Source organism: Bidens hawaiensis, unplaced genomic scaffold (assembly GCF_021521415.1).
Source record: "Bidens hawaiensis isolate Kalapana, Puna unplaced genomic scaffold, B.hawaiensis_p1.1 tig00040432_1, whole genome shotgun sequence".
Lineage (NCBI taxonomy): Eukaryota > Viridiplantae > Streptophyta > Magnoliopsida > Asterales > Asteraceae > Bidens > Bidens hawaiensis.
The window spans coordinates 21,299-33,565 of record NW_027497129.1 but is presented as its reverse complement, the minus strand read 5'-3'; positions in this window follow the sequence as shown (position 1 = coordinate 33,565).

Below are 12,267 nucleotides of genomic sequence, written 5' to 3'. Positions count from 1 at the left end.
CCCCCCCCCCCCCCGGTGTAATATGGGCGGGATATTCTTACCCCATGATTCTTAAGTTGTGCGCTTTGAACCCACATAGTTTCTCAGCAGGCTCAATTTGACCCATGTCGTCAGTTGATCGTCCTTGACTTAGGGGGTGTTTGTTTTTCATTAAAAGCACTTCCCCATCTCTTTTGTCTGCGCCGCGCAGACCACGCACAGACGTTGTGCTCTGCAGTGTGTTTGTTTTTTAGAAGACATTTCATTTAAAAGCGTCTGCGCGTCGCCGCGTCCTCTTCTCCTAGAAGTCTTGTCCATACCACTTCTCACCTCTTCTCCTCTTCTTCTTATTTTTTCATTACCAGACATTAGGAGTGTTCACGGTCCGGTTTTGACGGTTTTTAGGTCAAACCATGAACCAAACCGTTAGTAACGGTTTTTGTCAATGTAAATCGAAACCGAACCGTTGAAAAATAAAACCGAACCATTACTAACGGTTTGGTTTCACGGTTTCGGCTTATGCGCATTTGCAAGTTGACTAAATGCTCTTTATATTTGCATGCGGACCCATGTTTGCAAGTAATTTTATTTTTCCTAATGTTGGCAAATCGAAGTTACAAAACACAGCATGGAGTAATACAAAGAAATTTAGAACCCAATCCAATTCTCCAACCTTCAATGTGGAATCTTACCTTCAATTAATTAACCTATACTCCTATGAACTTGTAACATTTAAAAAGATTAAAACATATAAACAAGTTTGTGATGAAAACTGTTCTATAAAAACTTGTAATTGAAAACCATTTGTTTATTTAGATATCCATTTAATTGATATATATATATACCATAGCTTTGCCGAAGTTTGGGAAACACTCAAAACTTATAGCGCCGCTCAACTTATACGGTCTGGTCCGGTTTTATACGGTTTGAAATTTTAAAAAAACCGTAAACCGGGCCGTTCATTACAGTTTGAAACTTTTGAAACCGACCGACCGAAAGTTCAATACAAAAACCGACCGTGAAACCAAACCAATGATCGGTTTGGGCGGTTTCACAGTTTCAAACCAAACTGTGAACACCCGTACCAGACATAACAAAACTCCTCCACCCTCCTCCTTCTCATCTCAAACCCTAGCTGCCTCCTCCACCCTCCACCGCCGGCGGCCTATCTTCCTCCACCGCCGCCGGCCTATCTCTCTCTCCAAAGATCCGTCGCCGCCTCTCTCTCGAACACAATCCGCAACCTCTCTCTCTCTTTCCACCACATATCCGCCGCCCATCTCTCTCTCCAACAGGTTTGCTTCTCTTCAAAGGATTAATTGGTATATGATTAATTGTCGCCACCACCATAGGATTAAATGGTATTATGTTCCATATCCATCAAGTTGCAATACTGGTCACACAACTATATAAATTTCCATCAACGGGAGTTTTGTTTTTATATTTTATTGTCACACAACTTCTAGAATTTGAATTTTTTTAATGGAATTAATATACATGTATACATACCCAGGCCGTGGCACCGCCACAGAAGCTAAAAGTCGAAGATGGCATTTTTAGCACATCAAGAGAGATCGGATTTACGAAGCAAAATGAGCTCTTTGTTGGCTGTGAGTGTTCGGTCAATACTTTTTTGTTTAAAGGTATAGTTTTACAACAATAATAACTAGTATTACACATATTATTAACTTAGTATGAGTTATGCAGGCTTCATTGTTGGGAGAAGCAATAACCAGAATGGGAATTCCATTGCAACTTAATTTGGGGATTCCAATTTACGAAGCCGAGCCTCTTCTTCTATTCTCATCCTCTTCACACTCATATGAGCCATTGGGGCTTTGGGTGATCGCGACCGGTTTATTGATGAGCCCACCGGACTTGGCAAGAATGTTATTAGTTTGTTGTTGAATAAAGTTTGTAGAAAGTTTAGGTTTGATTAATATTGTTATTAGTTTGTTGTTGAATAAAGTTTGTAGTTTTTTGTTAATTGTTAAAGTTTTTTTGTTAGATTTTTATCAGTTTGTAGAAAGTTTAAGTTTGATGAATTGTTATTAGTTTGTTGTTGAGTAAAGTTTGTCTGAAAGTTTAGGTTTAAGTTTCAGTTTATTTAAATTTTAGTTTATTTTAGCAGTCTGCAGACGTTAAAAAGCAAACAGTCTTCTTATTACAGACTGCAAATGTTTGGTCCACCTCTTATGATACAGATGTTTGCAGATGTGGTCCGCAGACTACATACAGTTGACCTCTGAAAAAACAAACAGCACCTTAGTGAAGTTACCATCATGCCCTTAAGGATTAAAATGAAATTACCATTATGACCTTTTATAATAATAATAATTATAATAATAACAACCTCAACAGATCTTCATCATTATCATACAACAAACCCAGATCTTCATCATCATCATACCCACTCAAACCCATATTCTTCTTCTACACTTACAAATATCATTCTTCTTCTCCTTAACTTCCTACAACTTCCTCTTTATTTCCTTTTCTTCTTCTCTTCATCTACCTCATTGTAATATTTCAGATCTTTCGTATTTGTATTCGTATTCGTTTGCCCGACTCGGTAATATATTTAGGATCTTTTGTATTAATTAAAATTTGTATTTGTTAGTATTTAACTTGGTTTAACCAATATAATATTTTACTAACTTTTAAACTTGTCAAACAATGCTTAAAAACCCTTAAAATCGCTTATTTCGGTTAAAATTTTGCGTTTATAGAAGTGCATGGACTAATTTTGCCAAATCTTTCCTATTTTCGACTAAATTAGCGAAACTTAAGCTCCAAGATATGTAAATTAATTTTGTAAAACACCCCGAACCGTTTTCTTGTCGTCCAAGCCAAAATTTGTTAGTTATTATACCTGATTTTCTCATTAATAGCTTATTTCGTTTTCTAATCGAGTTGATTCCTTCATAAATGCATTATAACACTCAATATTTAATCAAACCCCACCTCTAAACCCTCAAAAATACTAAAGTACAGCCATCCTTCCCATATCCCACGAAATTTCCCTTCTCCATTGTCGGTTTCTTCAAGATTAATCAAGTTTTTCAAGTTGCTGTTGACTTTCAAGCTTCAAGACATCGTTGACCACGAATTTCTCCTAGTTCCAATCCCCGTTTAGGTAAGTTATCTTCTTCAATATTGTAGGTTTTAATATCCTTTACAAAAGCCCTTAATTAATTTCTCAAATTGAGGGAGTTTTGGTGATCAACTTGATCCCGACCCGTTAAGGGTGTTTTAGTCAACCGATATTGACTTGTCAATATCTCTATCTTCTGGTTGGAACTAGCTTTCGATCCAAAAGAATTTTTTGTTTAAAATCAAATTTTGAGTGTACTAACCAAAACCTGAATCCCGACTCGCTGTTCGGATTCTGGTCAGTACCAGCTCGCTTAAACCTTAAAAATCTCATAACCGGAGTTCTATACGTTCCGTTTGGATTAATTCTGATATGGGCTAAATTATATATAAATATAATAAATATTTTCTACTTTTTAAATAGCTTTTGACTTTATTTTTATTTAATATTACTCTCAACTGACACATATTAAAGTTTAAAGGTTTCATAAGGCAACGAGTTTAAAACTAAATAAGTGATTGTGTGAATGTATCGTAGGTGTCGAAGTCTTGGACATCAAATCTTAGAAGACATATGAGCTGGGCCCATAAGGAGATCAAAAGAAATAAATTAACAATAGCCATGGATCAATTAAAAAAAAGACTCATGTGGGCTTTAATAGTTGTTGGAGCTAAATAAAAAAAAAACCCTACATTATTATATAGTATAGACACAAAGTTTGGTGCCGCAATTGATTTGATTGGGCCAAGTGGCACAATGCTATTGGAAGTTGTCAAATTTTGTTTATGTTTTTTTCCAATTCCAGTACATAATGAGTGTAATTGAAACCGACTGAATTTGCATTGACTTATCGCCGCAACGCTCGGGTTTTACCAACGTCCGAGTTATACCGACTGAATACATGCCGTGTTAAATATTTTATTATTGAGAGGTTTGGTGCCACAAGGGCCCTATCGGGGCATTTGGTGACACATTATTGGTTTAAGCCATTTTTTTTAGTTTTGGTGCATAACGAATCTAACGACAACCGATTAAGTGTCAATTTTGTTTTTGTTTTGTTTTAGTTATGGTATCGTAATGAACGTGACAAAAACGACTGACTTCATGTAGACTCACTGTCTCAACGTCCGGGATCGACAACAGTCGAGTTTTACCAACACTTGAATTTTATCGACCGACGCCATCCTATGGTCCACCTTAATTTTAAAAATCTATTTGTTTTATTTTTGGATTTAGATGCGGTACAATAATGCAGGTAACTGAAACCGACCGAATTCGCATCGACTTACCGCCTGAACGCTTGGATTTTCAGCCGCCCGAGTTTTACCGATTTGCCGGGTAAAAACTAGTTATTAATAATATAGAGAGACATACGCATACACGAGGAGATATATTGATTTTGAGGGTTTTGTTGGGTTTGGCGTGAGTGGAAGGCTGCGCGAGTGGAAGGTATTGTTCTTGGGAGCAAAAACAAGTTTCTTTTTGGTCTCATAATAAGAGAAGCAGAACACAATAATATATATTATGCTTTTGGGTTTGAAGGCTACGTGAGGAGTGGGGAAGTCAACGGAAGAATAATATTAATTATTATTATTTTCGTTTGTGGAAGGCTACTGTGAACAAATGTCAGACGCATGATTTTAATTCAAGCATATAGGCAGTAAACAAGGTCCACTTTATTTTAATATTTTGATGAACCATAATTTCTCTATTACTTTTGTTTCGTATTTTGGTACGAGAAGCTAAATAATTTATACTACCTAGGTTTTGGTTGAGTACTATATTATATTAATCGTTTGACGAACTATTATTTGACGTTGGTTGATTTAGTATTTTGGTAAAGTTTTTAATTGGTTTGTTCATGATATGGTTGAGTAATTAAATCTAGTTTATTATTTTAATATTTATTCCACTTGTGTTTAATATTTTTTGGTGATTGTTAGACACATGATTAGGTTGTTTACTTTGTGTTTTCAACTTGTTTGCGGTTTATGGTCGAAATAACCGTATGAATGATTTATAAAAGTTTATTAGATTTTATTGTTCTTTCACTAGAGAGACTGGGAGGTGATTTTGTGTTGTGTCATCTTTGTCTTTTGCGGGTTTGGGTAATAATTACACGGGAGTGAGTTAGGTCCCTAAGATTGTTGTGATACAAGTTGTGTTCAAGTTAATTAAAAATACCCCCTTTATATTAATATATATTGTATTCGAAGAGACCAGGAGGTGATTTGAGTTTTGGGGTACCATAATATTATTAGGCAAGGTGAGACTGGGAGGTGATCCAAACCTTTAACAATTAAGCTTCACATGTCATTAGAGTTCTAGGGTGTCGTTGGTAAGGCCGGGAGGCGATCTAGCGTACTTTAGTAGTCTTTAGTGTCATATTTTTTAAGATATTGTTTTTCAACCAAGTCAAGTTCGTTAACTATTAATTTTAACTAGTAGGATTCCATTACCTAGGTAGTCGTTTCTCATATTTGTTTTAAAACCCAATTTTTATAACGTTTTATTTTTAGTTTAAATTTTAATTAGTTAAGTTTTATTAGTTTAATTAATATAAAAAGATTCCAAAAAAAAAATCAAAAGAAAGTCTAGGTTAGTAATCTTTTAGGTTTAATAATTAGAGTTTACCCATAGTGTCCTAGGTTCGATATCTGTTCTTACTTGCTAGTTACATTGCGTCCGATACACTTGCCGATTGTGTGTGGTTTTTTAGGTGAATTCGGTAAAACTTGGTTTTAAATATTATATACGTTTTTCACACATCAGATTCAATGGTTATATTCTCGCTTTTAATCCTAACTGTAACACTGCGTCTTTTACCCTCTTTAATTTAAGCCTAAATATACTAACTTTGAAAGTACAGGGACCAAAATATGAAAATTCTGAAAATTTTCTCCCCTCGCGGTACGCGACGGGATAACACTCAACCCATCGCGTAGCGCGATGGGCTTGCTGAGTCAGTGGACACGAGTCCAATGATGTGTCAACACGTGGCACGTTATGATAGGCCACGTGTCACCACTGCATAAGGCGGCGTAAAATTGCGGCGCCGCGGTACGCGACGGGTCCCAAGGAACCCATCGCGTACCGCGATGGGGTCCAATTTTGGCTATAAAAGGGGGGTGACGGGCATGAGCTCCATTCATCCCAAAAACACCTTTCTTTACACACATATAGCCTTGGAAAGCGTGCCCCGTTGCCGTAGAAAGCTGACGTGCTGTTTTCTCGTAATTCGTGCAAGAAACGAAGTTATAATCAAGCTAGCAATCATATAAGCGAGTAGATCAAGATCCTGCCTTTTTCTAATTATCAATCCAAGTATTCAATCTAAGGTAGGAATTACGTTTAAGTTATTTGAACTATAGCTTAGATTATCAATCGAGGCTATGGCCTTTAACCTTGATCGTATTTTACAAACATTCATTCACAATCATGTTTTCATAAATATTACTTCATAATGAAGTAATGTTAAAACAAAAGATATATTTTGACGGGCATGTAGTAACTGGAAGGGGGATAGCACTAGTAGTAAGTTTCTTGCCTAAGGAAAAGTAATTCGCACAAATCCCAATCAACCGAGGGACCCGTTTACTTACCTGGAGAAACTTACCAACATGTTAAAACCTATTAGGCCAAAGCATGCGATATCAAACGTCACATAAAACTAAGTGTTTTCAATCACAATCAAAGATAAACGATTTCAAGGTTAGGCTTACAATCATAGCTTAACATCATTCAAATCATTCATACAAACCTATTCGTGTATAGATTAAGTATCATTCTCAATCAATCAATCAATCAGTCAAGGTTTACAACACCGACGGTACAGGTGAATACGTTAACCTTTTCAATCAGTCAAAACTTATTTATACTCAATGAGACGAACGGGTGTTTGTCTTAACGAGTCAATCAATGTCTACATGAGATCGAGTAATCTCTAAAACTTTACAATACAAAATAGAAAAGTCAACTCAGACCGAATACACATGTGTCTGGATCCAAACATAACCGTTCAGCCTAATCATTCTAAGGCTACGTGGCCGCGGGCTAATGGTCATAACTAGTCTCCCAGTAAGGGCTACGTGGCTCGGGAACAATTGTGTGTGTAGGGCAGTGGTACATAGACCAGAAGTAGAAATGCTTCTGCTGAGCTTATAGAGAAAACTATATTTGTATTGTAATTGTCATTCAAAATGTTTTATTGAGTCATACGTGTTCACCAGCATATAGCTGACGTATTTTTCCAACCCATTGCAGGTAATTAAGCATAAGTAGCATTAGCAAGGATTGGAGTCTATATGAAGATAGAAGCGCTTACAAGATGGCTCCGTTTTTGATATAAAATCCTTGTATTATGAAACTTATATTTTGTGAAACGATACTTGGGTGTTCTATTCCCAAGTAAATTTTCAATGTAAATTAAAATTATATTCAACCAAAAGTCTTCCGCTAAAATTAACCCATAAACTCTGATATATTTACAAAACATATACCAACTTATGGTCATACGCCTAGGCCTTAAGCCGGGGTGTGACAGGTTGGTATCAGAGCCATCGGTTTCAGCGAATTAGGTATTAAATATTTAGTACCTAGGCTTTAACCATTATTATGATCATTATTATTATTCATAGGGATAAGATAGGATTGGTAAACCTCCTATCCCTAATCTAACTAAAAGTGCAGATGTCTTATACTAACTACTTTGGCCGTAGACACCGAGTAGCCATTCGATCAAAACCGACAATCAATCTCGAACCATCCGATATGGAGAGTAGCAATAGTTATTATACTAGCTTTTTCAGTCGCAATCAACCAATCATTCCAAACATACCCTATGGGAGCCAACCCGTGTATCTCCCAGGAAGTCAGCAGATGCCAATAGAGATTTCTGACGACACCACTGACAACAATCCTTAGTATTATCCATTCGAGGTTCCGACTTACCATCCTTCCGAGGAACAGGAAGTCCAGAGTAAGATCAAACAAGAAGTTGAATCGGAATCGTCTAGCTGGATGAATTGTCACTCTGATCAAAGGAGATGGCAATTTGGATCACCACCATTAAACTATCAATACGAGACCCCACCAGCATCTACAGAACCCAGTCACAAACCAAAAATGAGGGTTAGCATACCATACAAAAAGAGATTTAACTCATTACCAATCAAAAACCCTTATGAATCGGAGGAGGATCCCGAAGAGGAAGAAGAGAATGAGAATCCTCACTTCCCTCCATATTTAGGACCGAGGCCTTCAATCTCATAACAAGCTAAGGAGATTCGCGAGGAGGCAAATCTTATCGAGGGATTTTATACTACTAATATCCCCGATGAAGAAATGCATGCATACGTTGCTAATCCGCATCTTTATCCTCAAGAAAATGCTTATCTCTTTCCAGCCGCATCCGCACCAACGAGATATTCGAACCCGCCAAATTCGGTGATGGACGAGCTAAGAAATGAGAAAGTGTACAAAAAGAGAATGAGGAGAAAGATTGCCAAGAAATGTGACAAGATGAAAAATCTTGTTACCAAATGGATTAAGGATTAGATATTGTGTTATGTATTGATGTTTGTTGTTGCGTTTCCTTCATGTAACATAAATAATGTAATATAAAGTGTGTCTTTCCCTAAATCTTGTTTTATTCATGTAACAACATGTCTAAAGCAAACAGTAACCAAGAAACACAAATAAACAACAATAAAGGAAAGACAATTAAAGAAATTTTGCAAGAAAAAGCTACCGCGGACAATATACAAGCCATACCACAAAATTATGTGCTTGGTATCCGCGATCTGATAAAAGAGGCTGTGCATCCAATTTATGAAATATTGAAAAATGATCCAAGTCGTACCGCCTCACAATCTAACAAAAGAGCAAGTCAAAGTAGAAGTGAAACCGCTACTTCAAAAAAAGAATCCAAGAAAGAATCTAAGAAAGAGTCAGAAAAGAAAGAAGATAAGAAAAAGGAAACCGAGAAAAAGAAATAAGCGAGTGATGAAAGCTCGATGGCTGAAAACAACCTACATGAGAAAACAAAGAAACTTAAAATACACGAAGGTTGTGATTTTAAGGTGTTTAAAGTGTATAACCCCAAAGAATTTCACGGGGATAAAGGAGCGATACATACTCTCCGATGGCTGGAGGAAATGGAATCAATTGTATTGATCAGCAAGTGTACGGAGAGTGAGAAAGTCCAATATACCTCCCAGATATTCAAGGGGGAGGCATTGGAATGGTGGAATACCCTAATTGAAATCAAGGGTAGAGAAAATTTATACAATCTAGATTGGGCAACGTTTAAGACAATGGTATTGAAGAAATTTTGTTTAATAAATGAAATGGATCAAATACAAACCAAGTTGTGGAATCACAAAATGGTGGGAACCAATCTCAAGGAATACAACACCAAGTTTCTTGAGTATTGTAGGATTGTCCCTCACTTGGTTACTCCCGAATTCAATAAAGTGACGCGCTATATTTACGGGTTACCAATCGAAATCCGTGATCTAGTACGTTCACACATGCCGTCTTCGACGGAATCGGCCATGGAGTTAGCCGGATATTTGATGGATGGGATGATAAGGAATCGGGACGAGAGGAAGAAAGATGATGGCAAGACGCCAGTTGGAGGAAAAGTGAGGAAAACCAAAAAGAAAAGAGAAGGGGCGTTTGTGTATAATCGCCCTATTTGCAAGTCATGTGGTAGGAGACACTTTGGAAAATGTCTTCGACCACATAAATCGGTTACATGTAACTTCTGCAAAAGACCAGGCCATATGGAGGCAACTTGCACAAGAAAAACAGTGGAATGTTTCATATGTGGTGAGAAGGGACATTATAGCAACGAGTGTTCGAAAAAGAAACCAACGGCGGTGACGGTTGGTGCAAGTGGCAGCGGTGTGAAGACCGATGCCAAGAAAGGAAACGCTCGTGTCTTTATGCTAGACACTCAGAAGGCATCAGATATACCGGACGTGATCACCGGTACGTTTCCTATAAATAATGTTTATGCTAGAATATTATTTGACTCGGGTGCAAATCAAAGCTGTATAGATTATAAATTTTGTAGTCTATTAAATGAGCCCTTAGTTAAATTAGATAAACATTATGAAGTCGAGACAACTGATGGCAATGTAAGTAGAATAACCGAGACTTTAGAGAATGCCACAATATCCTTAGCAAATCACGTCGTACCTGTACGATTGTTACCTATGACATTAGCAGGTTTTGATGTAGTATTAGGTATGGAATGGTTATCGTTTAATCAGGCCCGTATCTTATGTAACGATAGAGCCATTGACATCCGAACGTCTAACAATAAAACCATTCGTATAACTGGAGACAAAGAAGGAGGAAAGGTAGGAATCATTTCCAAGATCAAAGCAAATCATTGCATAGGTAAGGGATGCCTAGCATTCATGGCCTATGTAACCAAAGAACCCGAACCTAAAAAGATGGAAGAAGTACCAATCGTATCTGAATTCAAGGACGTATTTCCTGAGGAGCTACCAGGAGCCCCGCCAGATAAAGAAGTTGAATTTAGAATTGACCTCATACCAGGAACTTCATCAATAGCCAAATCTCCTTATCGTTTAGCACCTACAGAAATGAAGGAATTAAAGAAGCAGTTGGACGAATTATTAGAAAAAGGTTTCATACGTCCAAGTTCGTCACCGTGGGGAGCTCCAATATTGTTTGTAAAGAAGAAAGGCGGGTCGATGAGGATGTGTATAGATTACCAAGAACTAAACAAGGTCACGATTAAGAATAAGTATCCACTTCCAAGAATCGACGATTTGTTTGATCAGCTTCAAGGAGCAAGTTGTTTCTCCAAGATTGATCTTAGATCGGGTTACCATCAATTGAAGGTGCAAGAGGAAGATATACCTAAAACCGCCTTTAGAACCCGATATGGACATTATGAGTTCACCGTGATGCCTTCGGACTCACTAATGCTCCAGCAGCTTTCATGGACATGATGAATCGGATTTGTAAGCCGTATTTGGACAAATTTGTTATTGTCTTCATTGACGACATTCTTGTTTACTCAAAATCCAAAGATGATCATCAAGTTCATCTTAAAATCATACTTGAAACCCTAAGGAACCGTAAGGCCCCGTTACCGGTGACTCACATTTGGACGTTGGATTTACTCATCGACATAGTTCAAATCATTAGAGTTAATAAAAACATACACGGAATATAAAACTTAAACCATTCGTTACAAAACATCCATATTTTGTCTTTTAAAACATTACTTAAAATAAAACATTATAGCGAAATCTTCAGATGCCAGCTTCGTCCAACTCTGCCATGTATCCACCTCAAGCTACCTGCCTCATTCTACTCACCTGCGTGCATACTAAAAGTCAGCTACGCTGAGTGAGTTCTAGTTAATCACATAATCATACAATACCTTCTTACATTTCATACTTAACCTTCTTAACTTTCTTTCATACATACATAAGTGCATATACTTTCATTCTTACTTTCATACTTTCTTTACATACATAATCATACGTTTTAAAGAGCCTTTCGCCCTATAACCTCACAGATATTATAAGGGTCTGGTCCCTAACATCACAGATATTATTAGGGTCTGGTCCCTCTTCGTTACCATACAACCATGCCTTTCCTTCGTTTGTTAGCTTTATCGCATTCATACATATAAGCATGTAAATTATCCTTACCTTATACATAACACTACAACCCGACGGTACGTCCAATATCCGAATATCGTTCACGTACTAACAAGCAATTATTCATACATTTCACATCATTCACATAAGGCATACACTTATCACTTAGGATAAGTGTATTAACAAACATATCGAGTATGCACACAGCCACGAAAACATAACACAGAAGTGGGGCTAGAAACTCACCTGAAGTCGGTTATGTTCACCGTTGATAGTTATTCCTTTCTTCAGTTAGGCACGGCTAACTGTATAATAATTACATGCATCAATTAACTATTACTACTCATTTCACATTTCTAGTCCAATCATCCCCCTCAACGAACGGGGGTCCGGGGGCAGCGCCCCTGGCAGTGGGGTTCTAGGGGCGGCAGCCCCTAGCGGGGTCCAAGGGGCAGACCCCTTGGCTGGGGTTAAGCTGCCAGGTCAGCTTGGAAAAAACCCAGTTTGGCCGAAAACTCATCTTGGCCGAAAACTCAATGCAACCGA